The sequence below is a fragment of the Ochotona curzoniae genome, unplaced genomic scaffold (genome assembly GCF_017591425.1).
Source record: "Ochotona curzoniae isolate NIBS_2020 unplaced genomic scaffold, NIBS_Ocur_1.0 scaffold_4506, whole genome shotgun sequence".
Taxonomy (NCBI): domain Eukaryota; kingdom Metazoa; phylum Chordata; class Mammalia; order Lagomorpha; family Ochotonidae; genus Ochotona; species Ochotona curzoniae.
Window position 1 is genome coordinate 20,657,683 of NW_024467119.1, and position 10,743 is coordinate 20,668,425.

A 10,743-nucleotide genomic window follows, 5' to 3' on the forward strand; every position below is an offset into this window, starting at 1 on the left:
ACAGTGTAGTCACCTAGCCACATTTGTCCTGTAGAAAGGTTTCCTGGAGATAAGGCTATTTGGAATCCAGACCTGATATGAGTGAACAATGACAGCCCGCTGTATTGAACCCAACCTAACTCTACTGATAGTAGGGCATGTTTTGATTTTAGTGTTGTTAAATGCAAAAAGTGCCACTTAAAAGATACAGCAAGTTTAGTAAGGTCCTGTTTTTAGGGGGGAAATGTGTGTATGGAGGTAATGTAGACTATAGAAGCACTATAGAGGAGTTGACAGTATAGGTCTGAGCATCCAAGTTTGGATACTGGCATGTGTATGAATGCTAGTTTGAGTCCAGCTGCTCTACTTGTGCTCCAGCTCCCTGCTCATGCACTGGGAAAGTTGCAAAAGATGGCCCAAGTATTGGGGCCCTGCCACCTTCATGGGAGACCTAGGAGAAACTCCTGGCTCCTGACTTCAGTCTGAGCTAGTTTTGGCAATTGTAGCCATTTGGAAAGTGAACCAGGGATGAATGAGTTCTCTCTGTAACTCTGCATTTAAAATAAATCAGTGTCGGAGTCCAGCTCCAGCTCCAGCTGAGTTCGGAACTCGCGAAGGGTGCGAAGGGTGCATGGATAAGGCGCAAAGAAAGAAAGAGACGAACCACTAGGAACTCTTGATCATCAGAATGGACTATGCACAAAAGCTGTCCGCTTTATTTATACAAAATCAGTCAAACTCTGGCTCAGACTTTTTACGTCATGGTCAAGTGGGTGTTTCTAAAGATAACGCTGCCATTTGTTTCACCTAAGGCTAGGATGTTAACCACCTGGTGCCTGGCACCTGACGCCTGGCTAGGAAAAAGTTCTCAATAGATGGTGCATATCAATCACTAACACATTCCTACCACAATTACTTTACAGCTTGGTCTTGAGACAGTCAAGGAAGGAAGGGACCTAAAAGATCAAAGAAAGAGGGAAAGAATAGATTCCCACTACACCTGAAGACAGAACACCCTTGATTAGCATAGGATCAAAAGGGGAGTTAGCACCCTTGATTAGCATATTGCCACAGGATGCAGCCATAACAGCAATAACAGCAATAACAGCTTTTTGGCTAAAAAAGAGCAACATCAGCTTCTAAGCTCCCATTGATATTAAACAGTAACTCCGCAGAGGCAGACAATGCCTAAATAGATTACAGAAATCTCAATGGGGTTGTCTGGTGTCCATGCAAAGAGAGGTAGAGCTGCATTCAGGTGTTGTGGAGACATCCACCGGGCCTTGCCACACAGCAGGACATTCCTTGCGGCCTTGCGTGCAAAGGAACGATACTCTTCACACCTTCCTGTCTTCCACATCCATCACACGGACCCCAGCAAATCAGTCTTTTTTGATTGATTAGAAAGAGACAGCAATGAAAAAGGACCGGGACAGCAGTAGAATCCACAGTCACCAAGAAGGAAGAAGAAAAGAAAACATCAACGTGACCTAGAAGTGACTGATGGGGTCGGTGCCAACTGGCAGGGAAGGGAATCACCGGAGCCGAAGGAGGGACAGCTTTCTCGAGAGGGTGCCAAGGTGGATAAGGAGTGAAACCAGACCACGCCTGTCAGGTAGCTGGGCCTGATCTGGAGCAGTTTCAGAGCAGCAATGCGAGTCACAGACTAGGGAGAGGAGGCAGAGATGGGGGCGAGAAAGACTTGACCATGACAGGAAGGAGGGAGAGAAGTTTAGGGGACAATCAAGCAGGGACCAAATCAGTTTTTTCCCTGGGAGATTTGATCAGGTCTCTGTACTGAGAGAGAAGAGCCAGGAAGGGAGAAGTTGGAGTCCTGAAGGAACAGTAAATAATTGATGCAGCAGAGCTGGTGCTGGGGCTACGGTCCAGAGTCCAGAGAGAGGCAGTCTCGGTAACAGGCCCAGCAGATCCACTGTTAAGAACAGGGAAAGGGAAGTGACTCTCGTATGGAGTAAGACAGGCCGAACAGGTGCAATGAATAAACCCTGGCTTATAGTGACGCAAACACAAGGAAGCCTTGTTTCACACTTGCGTCATTTTCTAGGGCACTCTGTACCCACACAGGCAGGCAGCTGTTCTCTGTGCGGTTATTTAAGGACCTGGCTGACAGCAGCTCTGCCGTTTGGAACACCTGGTTTCCACACCATCATCGCCCGGCTCTTGGGAGCAGGCATGGAGACACCATGCAGCCTTGCGGCTCATGCGCTGCTTATGGTGGTTTAGACCCGTGGTGACCACGGAGTGCAGGAGGAGGAAGCAGCTCAGGCCTGCTCCAGCTGTGGATGCGCATCTGTTTCATGTGCACCTTGGCAGGAAAGATAGCTTGGAGAGGCTGGACACAGAGACCTCCTGCTCCCTGCTTTTTTTCTGTGTTAAAATATTTAAAGAGACAAAGAAGCATGAATGAGCCTTTGCTTTTGTTGAGAGCAGCACAGACATATGCACTTGGGCAAAGGATGCAACTTACTTGGAAAGTGCACAGGGCTCCAAACCCCTTGGGTGTTTTTCTAGTGTGTATTACCCTGGGTGAGTGGAAACAGTGCTGGCAGGTTGGCCCTGGGCTGTCAGGATTGAAGGTTGGCGGATGGATTGAAGATCAAGGTGAAGGGAAAAAGGTGGCAGTGTGGATGGACAGTGAAGGAAGTCAGTTCAGAAAGGTAAAAAGTGACTGGGAGAGAAGGTATAGGGTTGCCTTGACAGGCTGGAAAAGCAGGTGCCATGGGAGTTAATATGTACAAAAGCTAGAAGGTTGGGATATTGTGTGCAGAACATCACATCTTAACTCTTGGACTTGAGGTTTCCAAGGCAGAGTAGATTCGGTGTGACAAGATTCAGACCATAGCAATGTGAATGGAGATGCTGACATGGTCTTAGGGAGCTGTTGGGGGACTGGGAGACGGTTTGCTAATCTGTTGTGGGAATATGTCTGTTGCTGAAACTGAAGCTGAAGGTTGATGGAGCTCACACTTGTGAGGCAGGAGGTCCAGGGCTGCAGGACGCTGTCTGGTAGTGGCCTCCTCTTGGTTGCCCAGATGCCAGGGTAGTGAGAGAATCCCAAGGGAAGACTGGTGAATGCAAGAGACAGAGCCCAGCTGCCTGTTACAAGAGACCCACTCTCAAGGTAAGCCACCAGTCAGTCACTCCGTGAACAGATTAACCCATTCATGAGGGCGCCCCCCCGGAGGCATTGAGCTTCAACACGGGTGGGGGTGGGGACATCCAAACCACAGACTTCATCTAGGATGGGGAAGATACCAAGAGTTACCTATGAATGTTCTTAAAGCTGTTGTTCTCCCAGGAATGTTTGCTCTACTCCTCTCCTCACATATGGTCACTCAGCAAACAGTGTCATGGAGCAGCAGGTCCCGTGATGGACAGAGCTGGGATCAGCCCCACCTTTGGACTCATGTTTTCTTTCAAAGACTGACCCCTGGTCTGCCTCCTCACCTTGGCCCCATTCATTGTGTTTGGCCTCCTTGGGGCCTGACTCCTGCTCCCTCTCCCGTTTGTTTTCCACCACCTCTGCTGGCTGTTTGCCTCCCTCACACAAACCAGGCAAAGCCAAAAAGGATTGTGTGCTGTGCTGTGCTGCCGCTCTGCACGTCCACACGCCCGTCACCATCACCCGGGGCCTTACCTCATCACACTGGGTGAAACAGCTTCCCACCTGCAGGCACTTTCAGGCCCTTGCACTCAGGGATGGTAAAGGCCAACCTGCTCTTAGATGTTCCATGGGGATGGCAAGTGGGCGGTCTGGGTGGGTCCATCAGCCACAACAAACATGGGTTTGACATGTGCCTTCCGATAACTGGAATGCATTCCCTCCACAGTGGAAGGCAAAGCGCTGGGAGGGCTCTCTCGCGCTCTCTCTCTCTCTCTCTCTCTCTCTCTCTGTCAATGATCCTCATTCCCTGCATTCCCTCCTGCAGCCTCCAGCAGCTTTCCGCATTCTTTAGCTTGCTTAGTTCAAGGCCACAGCCTGCCATCTCTAGCTCAGGCTACTTCCTCATCCTGCCTTCCCTGCTGTGTGTCTTTCTTCTTTTGTCCCTTAGGAGGGACGCTGGTCACTAGAGTTAGAGAAAGTGCTAGATGATCTCATCCTAAAACCCATAATTATGCCTACAGACCTTCACATCTCTGTAAGTAGAGGGCCACATATGGGCAGCAGGAATTTGGGCATGAGCATAACTTTTTAGGGGACAGTGATTCAACATGCTGCACAAGGAGACAGGAAGACATTCTGGGATGCCTTTCTCCAGTGCCTCCAGTTCTTCCTGTATTTCAGAATCAGCCTGGGGTGGGTGTTTGGCTTAGTGTTTGTTATGACACTTAGGACAATCCGTATTCTGTTCTTGGGTCTGGGTTTAGGTCCTGGCTCCGCTCTTGATTTGGGATTCCTGCTAATGCACACTCCAGGAGATAGCAAGTGATACTTCAAGTGCTTGAGTCCCAGGCACCAACAATCCAGGTAGACCCAAGACTATATTCCCAACTCCCAGTTCTGTCTTGGTTCAACTATAGCCATTGCGGGTATTTGGAGAACTGAAACAGCAAATGGCAGATCTTTGTCTCTCAAAAAAAAAAAAAAAAAAGAATTAGCTTGGGGCCTGGCATGGTGGTTGACATACAGGCTAATCTTCTGGCTGCAGCACTGACATCCCTTATGGTAGCTGATTTATGTCCCAGCTGCTCCACATCTGATCCAGCCTCCTCTTTATAGACTGGGGAAAATGGAGGATGGCCCAAGCTCTTGGTACTATGCATTCACATGGGAGACCTGCAAGATACTTCTGGTTCCTTGCTTTGGAGTACCTGAGCTCTGGTTGTTGTGGCCATATAGAGAGTGAACCAGCTGATGAAAGCTCTCTCTCTCTCTCTCTCTCTCTCTGTGTCCTTCTCTCTATATACCTGCTTTTCAGATAAAAATAAATAAACCTTAAAAAAAATCAGCAGGGCTAGTGTGAGAGCTCAACTGGCTAATCCTTTGCCTGACACACCAGCCTCCCATGTGGGCGCTGGTTCGTGTCCTAGCTGTTCCACTTCCCATCCAGCTCTTTGCTTGTGGCCTGGGAAAGCAGCAAAGGATGGACCAAAGCTTTGGGACCCTGCACTCACATTGGAGACCTGGAGAAAGCTCCTGACTCGTGGCTTCAGATCTGCTCAGCTCAGTTTCTGCTGTTGTAGCCATCTGGGGAGTAAACCAGCAGATGAAAGATGATAAGTCTGATTTGCCTTTCCATTAAAAATAAATACATTTAAAAAAATCAGCTTAACTATCCTTTTTGTAACAACAACAACAAAAAAGTTATGTATTTATTTGATGGGCAGAATTACAGAGAGAGGAAAATGACAACAATGACTGATTCAAAGCCAGGAGCCTGGAGCTTCATCCAGGTCTCCCACATGAGTTCAGGGACGGAAGCACTTAGGTCATCGTCCTGCTTTCCTGAGCACATTAGCAGGGAGCTGGATCAGAAATGGAGCAGCTGGCACTCAAACCAGTGCCCTTCTAGGATGCTGGCATAACATGCAGTGGTTTAACTTGCTATACCACAGCACTGGCCTCCACTACCAGTATATTCATGCAACAATCCAAGCTGTGCCAGCCTGGAACCACAAGCCTGGAACCCCATCGAGGCTTCCCTTATGGGTGGTAGAAACTGAACCACTTAAGCCATCACCTGCTTTCTCTCTCAGGGTAAGCTTTAGCAGGATATTGGAATTGGTACCAGAGCCAAGAATTGAGCCTAGGCAACTCGATATGGAATGTAGGTGTCAGAAGTGGTATCCTAGCTGCTATGCCCAATGTCCACTCCCAAAACTGTTGTAGGAGCTTTGTGCATATAAAATTAATGCTTATCACACTCTTAAGAGATACTAACATTTAGAAACCTAATTATGCTAACTCCCCAGTCTCAGATTTCTCCACCCAGTGCCACCAGACTGATTGTTCTTAGTCCCTGAGAAGCACACGCTGACAACCCAGGCTCTCTGAAAAGGCTAGAAGGTTGAATCAAGGGCTCAGCAAGAAGTGGGTTGGGAATCGGTTGGAGAGGATTTTGAGAACCAAATCACGACATTGGATTGTTTCTTTTGGGTCACTTGTGGCCAGAAAACTTTGAAAATGTTTTGAAGGATATATTTTATTTTATTTGAAAGGTGGAGAGATGGAGAACAATCTTCCTTTCCCTGGCTCCCCCTCAAATGGCTGCACCAGACAAGGTTGGGCCAGGGCAGTCAGGAGTGTGGAACTCAGGACAGTACTTCCATGTGCACGGCAGAAGCTCAAGGACTTGGGCCATGATAGCTGCTTCCCAGGATGTACACTTACAGGAAGGTGGGTTAGAAGCCAATTAGACAGGACTTCAACCAGGTGCTCCGGAATGGGGTGCAGTTATCCTGAGTGGCAACTTAAGCTGCTGTGCCAAATGTCCATCTCCAACTAAGTGTTTGTTTGTTTATTTTTATTTTTAGTGCAAAGTCAGATATACAGAGGAGGACAGACAGAGAAGAAGCTCTTCCATCCAATGATTCACTTCCCAAGTGAGCACAATGGCTGGTGCTGTGCCAATCCGAAGCCAGGAGCCAAGAGCTTCCTCCAGGTCTCCCACGCAGGTGCAGGGTCCCAGGGTTTTTGGCTGTCCTCAACTGCTTTCCCAGGCCACAGGCAAGGAGCTGGATGGGAAGCGGGGCTGCCAGGATTAGAACTGGCACCCATATGGGATCCCAGTGCATTCAAGGTGAGGACTTAAGCCACTAGTCCACCGCACTGGCACCAGGCCCTCCAACAAAAACTTAAAGCCAGGAGCCAGCCCTGTGGTGTTGCAGATAAAGCCATTACCTGGGCCTAGAGACATAGCCTAGTTGCTAAAGTCCTGGCTTTGCATGCTCTGGGATCCCATATGGGTGCCAGTTCATATATCCCAGCTGCTTCACTTCCCATCCAGCTCCATGCTTGTGACCTGGGAGAGTAGTGGAGGATGGTCCAAGGTCTTGGGACCCTGTACCCATGTTGGAGACTCAGAGGAGGCTCCTGGCTTTGGATTGCCTCAGCTCCAGCCTTTGCAGCTACTTGGGGATTGGGCCAACGGATGGAGGATCTTTCTCTTTGTCTCTCCTTCTCTTTGTAGATTGTAGATTTGCCTTTCCAATAAAAATAAATAAGTCTTTTAAAAAATGCCACCACCTGCAACACCAACATCCCATGTGGGAAACTAGTTTGAGTCCTGGCTGCTCCACTTCCCATCAAATTCCCTACTAAGTGCCTGGAGAAGCAGTAGAGAATGGTCCAAGAACTTGGGCCTCTGTGGCTGTGTGGGAGAGACAGATCAGATCAACTCCAGCCAATGCTGCCATTGGAAAGTGAAACAGTGAATGGAAGATTCTCTCCTGTTCTGTCTTTCAAATAAATAAATAAATAAATAAATATTTCTGTTTTTTCCCAGTTTTTAAAAATTTTATTTATTTTTATTACAAAGTCAGATATACAGAGAGGAGAGACAGAGAGGAAGATCTTCCGTCCGATGATTCACTCCCCAAGTGAGCACAACAGGGCCGATGCTGCGCTGATCCAGAGCCAGGAGCCAAGAATTTCTTCCAGGTTTCCAACATGGGTACAGGGTCCCAAGACTTTGGGCTGTCCTCTACTGTTTTCCCAGGCCACAAGCAGGGAGCTGGATGAGAAGTGGAGCTGGTGGGATTAGAACTGACACCCATATGGGATCCCGGGCGCGTTCAAGATGAGGACTTAAGCTACTAGGCCATGCTGCTGGGCCCTTTTCCCAGTTTTGAAAGTGATGTTTACATAGTTGACAAGGATGCATGCCCATATGGACCACTAATTAGAGTGGGAAGGGTAGAGGAATAGGATGAGACAATTGCTTCCAATTTTATTTTTCTTCTTCCTGTATCTTGGGAATGAGGATGAGAAGAGGAGAGGGCTACTCCCAGCAACCCAATCACACCTGTACTTGGGATTGGGAGACAGTCATCTCATCACCCCAGGGTCCTCAATGTGGACATATTCTGAGGGTGCTGCTTAAGTGGTTTTGGTATTTCTGAAATGCTATTCATTTAATTGCTCCAAGGATGAAGAAGTCCTCCCAAGGTCCATTGACTGACATAGTCCACTTAGAGTCTCCACTCAACCAGAAAAATGCTCTCGAAGCTTGGTGGGAGAGTTGTCCAATTTGTTCTTCCCTCCGTCCTCTGCCATGGTGCTTGATATCCTCTGCAGGACTCAATGAGCTGTCATATTTTCATGTGCCTCTATGCATGTCGTCCACTGCATAGGCTTAAGCAAGCAAGAAGTTCCAGTTAGGGAGGGGCCCCAAAGAAACCTTGCTGGAAGTGACTGACTCCTGTGTGTCAGCAGTGCAGGGTCCGGCTCAATCTGTTACCCGCATCAGCCTACACACACACAGGTGGTTGCAGTCACCTGGTCAGTTCTGTTGCCAGCCCAATTTCATACGCAAACCGATGGATGCTGCGGCCCAGCCTAACCCTGCCCACCACGCACTTACCTTCACACACACTGCAGGAACTACAGCCTGGTCAGAATGACTCCCAATAACCTCCACCAGGTCCAGCTCCAGCTGTAGCTCCTACACCTGCCGGTGTGTGCAGCAGACTGATCTAGTCTATCCCACAACCCATTTGGCTTTTGTACACATCTCTGGATCCTTCAGCCTGGCCTAGCCCAACATACCACACTATCCAGCCCACACTTATGTCAGTGGGTGCTACCTCCTGTCCAGCCAGGTCCACCCCCAGCTCACCAATGGGAACCACAGCCTATTAGAGGAGTACCCACCTTTTCCATGCTAGGCCCATTCACAGTTCCAGATCTGACAAAACTTGCACCCATTCCCAGCACTTGCCAGCTGATGATATCACAAAACCTAACCCAGCCTGGCTCATACTCTGCTTCACACATGCACCAGTGGAAATGGTCACTTAGCACAGCCTGGCTTTCCCCCTCACCCAGCTCATATGCAGGCCTACAGGGATTGTGGCCCTGCTCAGCCTGGTCTGTCCCCAGTCCCAGGTCTCACGCTCACCAGTGGGAGCAGTGGCCCCTGCAGTGGAACCCCATATAGCTCCCCTCCTAGGCTTACCCCTCATCCTGCCCCCAGACATGACCAGTAAGTGTGATCGCTTTGACCAGCATGATCCACATCCTATCCTGGCTCCTGTACATTCCAGTGTGCTACAATTTGGCCTGGCCCTCCCAGGCCTAGCCCCATCCCTCAGCGCACCCACACACCTGCCAACAAGTAGAGCAGCTCTGCTTGACCTGACCAACACCCAGTCCTGACCTAGCCATCTATGAAATAAGCCATTGGATGAAAGATTTCTTTCAAATTAAAAGATGGGGCCCGGCGCGGTGGCGCAAGTGGTTAAAGGTCCTCGCCTTGAACGCCCGGGATCCCATATGGGCGCCGGTTCTAATCCCGGCAGCCCTGCTTCCCTTCCAGCTCCCTGCCTGTGGCCTGGGAAAGCAGTCGAGGACGGCCCAAAGCTTTGGGACCCTGCACCCGCGTGGGAGACCCGGAAGAGGCTCCTGGCTTCGGATCGGCATAGTATCGACCCGTTGCGCTCACTTGGGGAGTGAATCATCGGACGGAAGATCTTCCTCTCTGTCTCTCCTCTCTGTATATCCGCCTTTCCAATGAAAAAAAAAAATAATAAAAAAAAAATTAAAAGATGTATTCTCGTGACTCAGAACAGTACTAGAGTTTCATAAGGAACCAGGGGAAAAGACAAAACATATATTGTTTCATAGCCAGTCATTCCAACTTATTGTGTGGCAGGGTGATGGGAGAAAGGGGAAGTAGAAAATGCATCCTCTCCCGTTGGGGCTGGTGTTCTGCTGCCATGCCAGCATCAGTCCAAATCCCAGATGCTCTGCTTCCAATCCAGCTCCCCACTGATATGCCTGGGAAGGCAGCAGGTGATGATGGCCAAAGTGCTTGGGTCCTTGCACCCATGTGGGAGACCTGGATGGAGTTCCAGGCTCCTGGCGTCAGCCTGCTCCATCCCTGGCTGATTCAGCCATTTGGGGAGTTACCCTGCAGATGGAAGATCTTTCTCTCTGCTTATCTCTCCTTTGATGAGAATGAGGGCCCACTGCATGAACAAACAAGACAATTGATGGATGCACCCCATGTATACACATGTCTTAGGTGTGCACAAACCTGCTCTATAATATTGAATTACTTTGTCCAGTCAAAGTACAAAATGGTATATGTAATCTTTCTCTCACTTTCAAAGTTGAAATTTTATTATCATGATAAATCTATGCATGTACACATAAATGTGAATGTATTATGTGTGTATATATCCTATATAAGTAAAAATAGAGTTATTATTAAGGTTAAATAATGTCACATAGGGATAGATGGCACTACTAGGAGACACACACCCCCTCTCTGGAGCCACCACTAATCAACTTTCTGTTTCTATGGATTTGCCTATTTGGCTCAATTCATATAAATGGAATCATACAATATATATGGCCATTTGTGATTGTCTTCCTTCACCTTTTGTCGTATTTTTCCATGTTTTTCATGTTTCATTCATTCTTTCAGGTTGACAGTATGCCGTTGGGTGGCTGTACCACATGTTTATACAAGCATCTCTCAGTGGACTGATGAGCTGCCCCAGTCTCTTCTGTAATGTTACAATGACCATTATTGTGTAGGTTCATGCATGAGTGTTTTTCATTGCATTGTGGGGAAAATC